The sequence below is a fragment of the Elephantulus edwardii genome, unplaced genomic scaffold (genome assembly GCF_000299155.1).
Source record: "Elephantulus edwardii isolate Elephantulus edwardi_28Jun2011 unplaced genomic scaffold, EleEdw1.0 scaffold00195, whole genome shotgun sequence".
NCBI classification, from domain to species: domain Eukaryota; kingdom Metazoa; phylum Chordata; class Mammalia; order Macroscelidea; family Macroscelididae; genus Elephantulus; species Elephantulus edwardii.
The window spans coordinates 5,023,971-5,029,579 of NW_006399945.1; the positions used below are offsets into that span (position 1 = coordinate 5,023,971).

The 5,609-nt window shown below is 43.9% G+C and overlaps 1 pseudogene; it reads left to right on the forward strand.

Moving 5' to 3' along the window:
* Positions 1-2,249: 2,249 nt before the first annotated feature.
* LOC102845635 lies at positions 2,250-3,597 on the forward strand (annotated as a pseudogene).
* The last annotated feature ends 2,012 nt before the right edge of the window (positions 3,598-5,609 follow it).

Genomic DNA, 5,609 nt, shown 5'->3' on the forward strand with positions numbered 1-5,609 from the left:
CTTCCACAGATGTAGTCGATCTGATTCCTATGCATACCATCAGGTGAAGTCCATGTGTATGTATAACCTGCATTTGTGTCTCTTATAAAATGTATTTGCAATGAATAAGTCATTCATTTTACAAAATTCAATCATTCTTTACATAACTTTTCAATCATAACTTTACACTTAGTTAGCCTAAATTCTCTTATCTAAACCATCTCTTGACTCAGTGGACTATAATAGCATAAGATTTGCTTTTCTGTAAGGAAGTGAATAATTTTATCTCTGTGTTAGTCAATGTTAGACAGGCCAGCTGAACTCTACTCCATTTTTATTAATTTTGAATTGGCATGAGAATATTCAACACATTTTTTTCTGTCTCATTGCACGTTTTTCCTGCCATAAATAAGAACACCAGTGCCTCACTCCTACAATCACATTGCCTTGATTTCTACTTAAAAGTAACACTATTCAAGTACTTTGTTTTGGCAACTATGTTGGATATCTGAACATCTTACATATCAGATTCTATGCAGTGTAAAGCCATTACTCTGGTCCCATGCTCACCATACCTCATCACTTTCTCTCACATTCTTTTTCTCTTTTCCCCTTGCTACCATATATATAGTGTCATTTCTAGCTTTCACCTTTATTAGATGCAAAACACAAATTCCACATTTAATTTCAAGCATAATTATTGCCTGATTACTTTCTGCAGCATAGGCATTTTCTTGCCCTTCAATATAGATTGAGGCTTAACATCAAGATGAAGATTCTCACCACTGGGCCAATTGGCAGCACCATGATAGATGGAAAAATATTGAGGTTGTTAACAATTACCGCTTGCTCAGCTCCCCAGTCAACACACTTGGCACCAGCAGTCAGGAAATTAAAAGATAAATTGCATTGGGAAAATCTGCTGTCAGTGTCCTCTTCAGAGTGCTGAAAAGCAATGATGTCAGTCTAGAGACAAAGGTGCATCTAATCCAGGCCATGGTCTTTGCAATTATTTGCTATATATCTGAGAGCTAGATAATGACTAAGGATGACAGAAGAATTGTGCTGGAGAAGGGTCTTAAACATACCATGGACCACCAAGGAAACAAATAGGTCTGTCTTGGAGATGGTGAAATCAAGTTTCTCTTTGGAGGCAAGGATTTTGGAGTTCTGTCTTACAAACTTTGGGCACGTTCCCAGGAGGGACCAGTCCTTGGAGAAGGACATCATGCTTGAAAGGGTGGAGCAACAGTGAAGGAGAAGAAGACCCTGGATGAGATAGATTGATACAGTAACTGGGGTTACGGGGGTAGGTGTGTCGGTGAGGGTAGGTGCGAGGCTGGTTCAGGACAGGGCAGGCTTCAGAGCTGCTGTACATAGGATCACTATGAATTGCAGGCACCTCAGTAGTACAACAACAACAACAAGCCCACTGGCAGTTAGAGACCTCTCCAAATTATTGAGAAGTAATGATGTCAGTTTGAAAACTAAGGTGGGTCTAATTCAGGCCATAGTCTTTCTGGCCTCTTGCTATGCTGCGTCTGCAAGCTAGACAATGAATAAGGATGACAGAAGAAGATTTGAAGCCTTTAAGTTGTGGTGTTGGAGAAGAGCACTAAACATCCCTTGAATGGCCAAGAGAACAAGTATATATGACTTAGAGATGGTGCAATCAGAGTGTTCTTTGGAGACAAGAATGATGAAGCTTCACCTCACATACTTTGGACATACTACTGGGGAAGGGGGCTATTCCTTAGAAAAGATCTTGATACTAAGAAGAGTGGAGGGTCAGGACCAGGTGGATTAATGGTGACTGTCCCAATGGGCTTTTGCGTGTCAGGAAGTGTGAGGATGGGACAGGGTAGAACAGGGTTGAGATCTTTTGTTCATAGCATCACTATGAGTCATACTCAACTTGATGACATCTAACAACAACAGCCCATTAGCTGCTCAGATAATACATATACATCTTGCTGGTCAAAGTGAGCTCTAAGGAGGTTCACTGGAAGAATCTTGTGTTCACTTAGAGGATAAGAGAAGCTGGGGATGGAAAGGGGTGGGTGTAATGTGGTGGGATGTGTACAGGTGGATGAAACACACCATGCAAACCTTAGGAGCATTTGAAAGGAAGGCAAGTTCGAAAACCTCTAATATCTCTCTGTGTTTAGGACTTGGAGCTTGCCCATTGTAGCCCGCCCAGTGCTTGTCCTCAGCCTGAGGCCTGGCCCTTTTCAGCCATGTCCCTCACTCTGTACCAAAGTGCCACCAACATGTTGAACAAATTGTCCTATACAGTTGCTGACATCAGCCTGGCTTTCTGGGGATGCAAGGCCCTGGACATTGCACAGAATGAGATGACAGGCCTGATGGTGCATGTGGGAGAGGTACTTGGCGTCCGAGCCACTGACATGTGCCCCATCGCTGGACAGCTGCGCATCACTGTGGAGACAGTGCTCCTCAATGAGACTCTCATCTCCCTGGTTGAAGGGGTGCAGTGGTCCAGTTGCGATATCTTCTCCACCCAGGACCATGCAGCAGCTGCTATTGCCGAGGCTGGCATTCCAGTGCATGCCTGGAAAGGTGAACTAGAGGAGGAGCACCTGTGGTACACTGAGCAGACTCCTTTAAGGATGGACAACTCAACACGATTCTTGATGACAGCGGTGACCTCACCAACCTTATTCACACCAAGTACCTGCAGCTCTTGTCGGGTATCCAAGGTATCTCTGAAGAGACCGTGACTGGAATCTACAACCTAAATAAGATGAAGGCCAATAGGATTTTGAAGGTGCCAACAACTCTGTTTCCAAGAGCATGGTCAACAACTTCTATGACTGCCGGGAGTCCCTCATGGATGGCATTAAGAGGGCCACAGATGTAATGATTGTGGGCAAGGTGGTGGTGGTGGCAGACTATAGCGATGTGGGCAATGGCTGTGCTCAGGCCCTGAGAGGTTTGGGGGCATGAGATTACTATGATGTTGCTGTAGTATTTCTCTAAACTTTTATCACTTACAGAAGAAAAAAAATAATAAAAGGGCACTGAGATTGCCCCCATCAATGTGCTGCAGGTCTCCATGGACAGGGATAGGAGGTAACTGCCATGGATGAGGCCTATGAAGAGGGCAATATCTTTGTCACCACCACAAGCTGTGTCAATATCATACTTGGTCAGCACTTAGGGAAGATACAGGATGATGCCATCATGTGTAACACTGGCCACTTTGATGTGGAGATTAACATCAAGTGGCTCAACCAGAACGCTGTGGAGAAGGTGAGCATAAAGACCCAGGTGGGCCTGTACTGGCTGAAGACTGAATGTCACATTGTCCTGCTGGCCAAGGGCCGGCTGGTCAGCCTGGGCTGTGCTATGGGCCAACCCAGCTTTCCAGCAAGCAACTCCTTCGCCAATCAGGTGCTGGCACATACTGAACTGTGGATCAACCCGGACAAGTACACCATCGGAATCCACTTCCTACCCAAGAAGTTGGATGAGGCAGTGGCTGAAGCTTGCTTGGGCAAACTGAATGTGATACTGACCAAGCTGACTGAGAAGCAGACCAAGTACCTGGGTGTACCCTCCAATGGCCCCTGCATGGCTGACCACTACCATGACTGAAAGCCAAGCCTTTCCTTTGCTTTCCAGCTGATGTCCTTGACCAAGCTCCAGTTCCTTCCAAGAATAAAATGGCACTAACTTTGAGCATGGTTTGTTATAGCCTCTCTGAACCTTCTGATTGACTCCCTGGGGCTGGTCACACAGCATTTGTCCCCCTCTGGGTCTTTCATCCTATTCCAGGTGTGTCAGGGGACATGGAAGAACCTCTCCCAAAGCCCCATCATGATAGAGGTGCAAAGGAGACACCCACAGGGAAGCAGATGGGGGTCTCAGAAGTGCTCAATCAGTCTTTAGACTGATAGTGACAGCAGTGGTATTCACCTGGCCTTGGGGCCTTTATTCATGTGACCGGTTCACAGGTTTCTCAGCCAATGACAGATGGGAAGGAACATTCAAAAACAAGGACAAAGTGCAACTATTAGACTTTGAATGTTCCAAGGCCTGGCTTAGTGCTGAGCATTCTAATAAACTGGGCACAAGAAAGTTGGAACATCCTGTCCCTATCTTACAGGGGTTAGAGCAGACTTCTTAATGGATAGCCAAAAGAGAGCAAGGAAAATGACAGCCAGATGTTGAGAGGGGCCAGAAAAATGTAAACGCCAGTCAGGACTACCTAATGTGCTGATTCCCATCCCAACCCTCTGGTAATAGAGGTTGAATTTGCTTATAATGTCTTACGAGTAGGAAGGTGAGCTGACAAATGTTTTGGTGCCTAAAAGACAAAAAAACATCCAACAACTTGGAGTTGTTCCATGAGGGGTTAGGTAAGGAGAAGGTGGGCTCACATGCATCATAAAAGACCTTTGTGTATGATAAGAACAACTTTTATTTGTTTTCTTCTGTAAGAACTAAGAGTTTAGGGAAATACTACAGCAACATCATAGTGAAACAGTAGAGCTTCTTACAGAGATTCTAGATAAAAGATGATGCAGTGTCAAGGTTTGGGCATACCTATGGGACAGGCCAGGAGGGACCAGTCCTTGGAGAAGGATATCATGCTTAGAAGGAAGAAGGAGAGGAAAACCCAGGATGAGATGGACTGACTCAGTGACTGAGGAAATAGGATGAGGTCTGTCAGAGAAAACGAGATTAGCTCAGGTTAGGGCAGGATTCAGAGCTATTGTACATCGAGTCACTAGGAGTCGAAACTAACTCCATAGCACAAAACAGCAGCATGGGGCAGGAGAATGCACAGAAAGTGTGTGTTTCAAAGTGAAAAAGGAAGCCAGTAAGATAAGGATTGGTTGGTTGTTGACAAAGAGAGAGAAAGGAAGCTGGAGAACACCTCATTCCTGTCCTTTGCTAAAGTGGGACAGACAGAGAAGGAAAAAAACCAGAAATTGGACATAAAGTTCTTCTTGGATATAATTCATGGTATGCTTTAGGTGGTAGGTTAGACAAGTTCAAAGTCACAGCTTTATTAAGCAATATATTTGTAAGAAAGTGCTTGATGTGTATATGACTCTTTCTCATCTATCAGATTCTGACCATCTATTTAAAACAAAAAAGCCATGACCCATGATTTCATTTTTTATGCCACCATAACCTTGTATACCAGAAACGAGACTGGATAATGGTTGAAATTATACTTTCGTTTTAGTTAGTTTATCAGCTTAAATCCACAGTGATACAAATAAACTTTTTTTTTCACTAGTTAGGACCTTCACTTGTGGTGACAACATCTTCCTAATTCCTTTCCTCAAACTTGATGTTCTTTTAGGAAGATTGCATACATTTCAGACTCCTTTCAATGGTGAGAATAGTTCAATGTCAGCATTTAAGACGTCGGGTACTAAGAAGTCCTGCTAAGACTGCAGGAAGATTAACACCTCATGTCTACTTTAGAACCCCATCTCCTTTCTGGCCTTTTAAAGTAAGGAAGAGGCAGATGAAATCATAGTAGGTGCAAAAGCAGAGGTGTTTTGTTTGTTGTTTGAGTTGTTTATTAACTTATCCTACAGATGTGGTCCTCATTTTGTCCTGGAAGGCCATGCTATCCCTGCCAAGTGCAA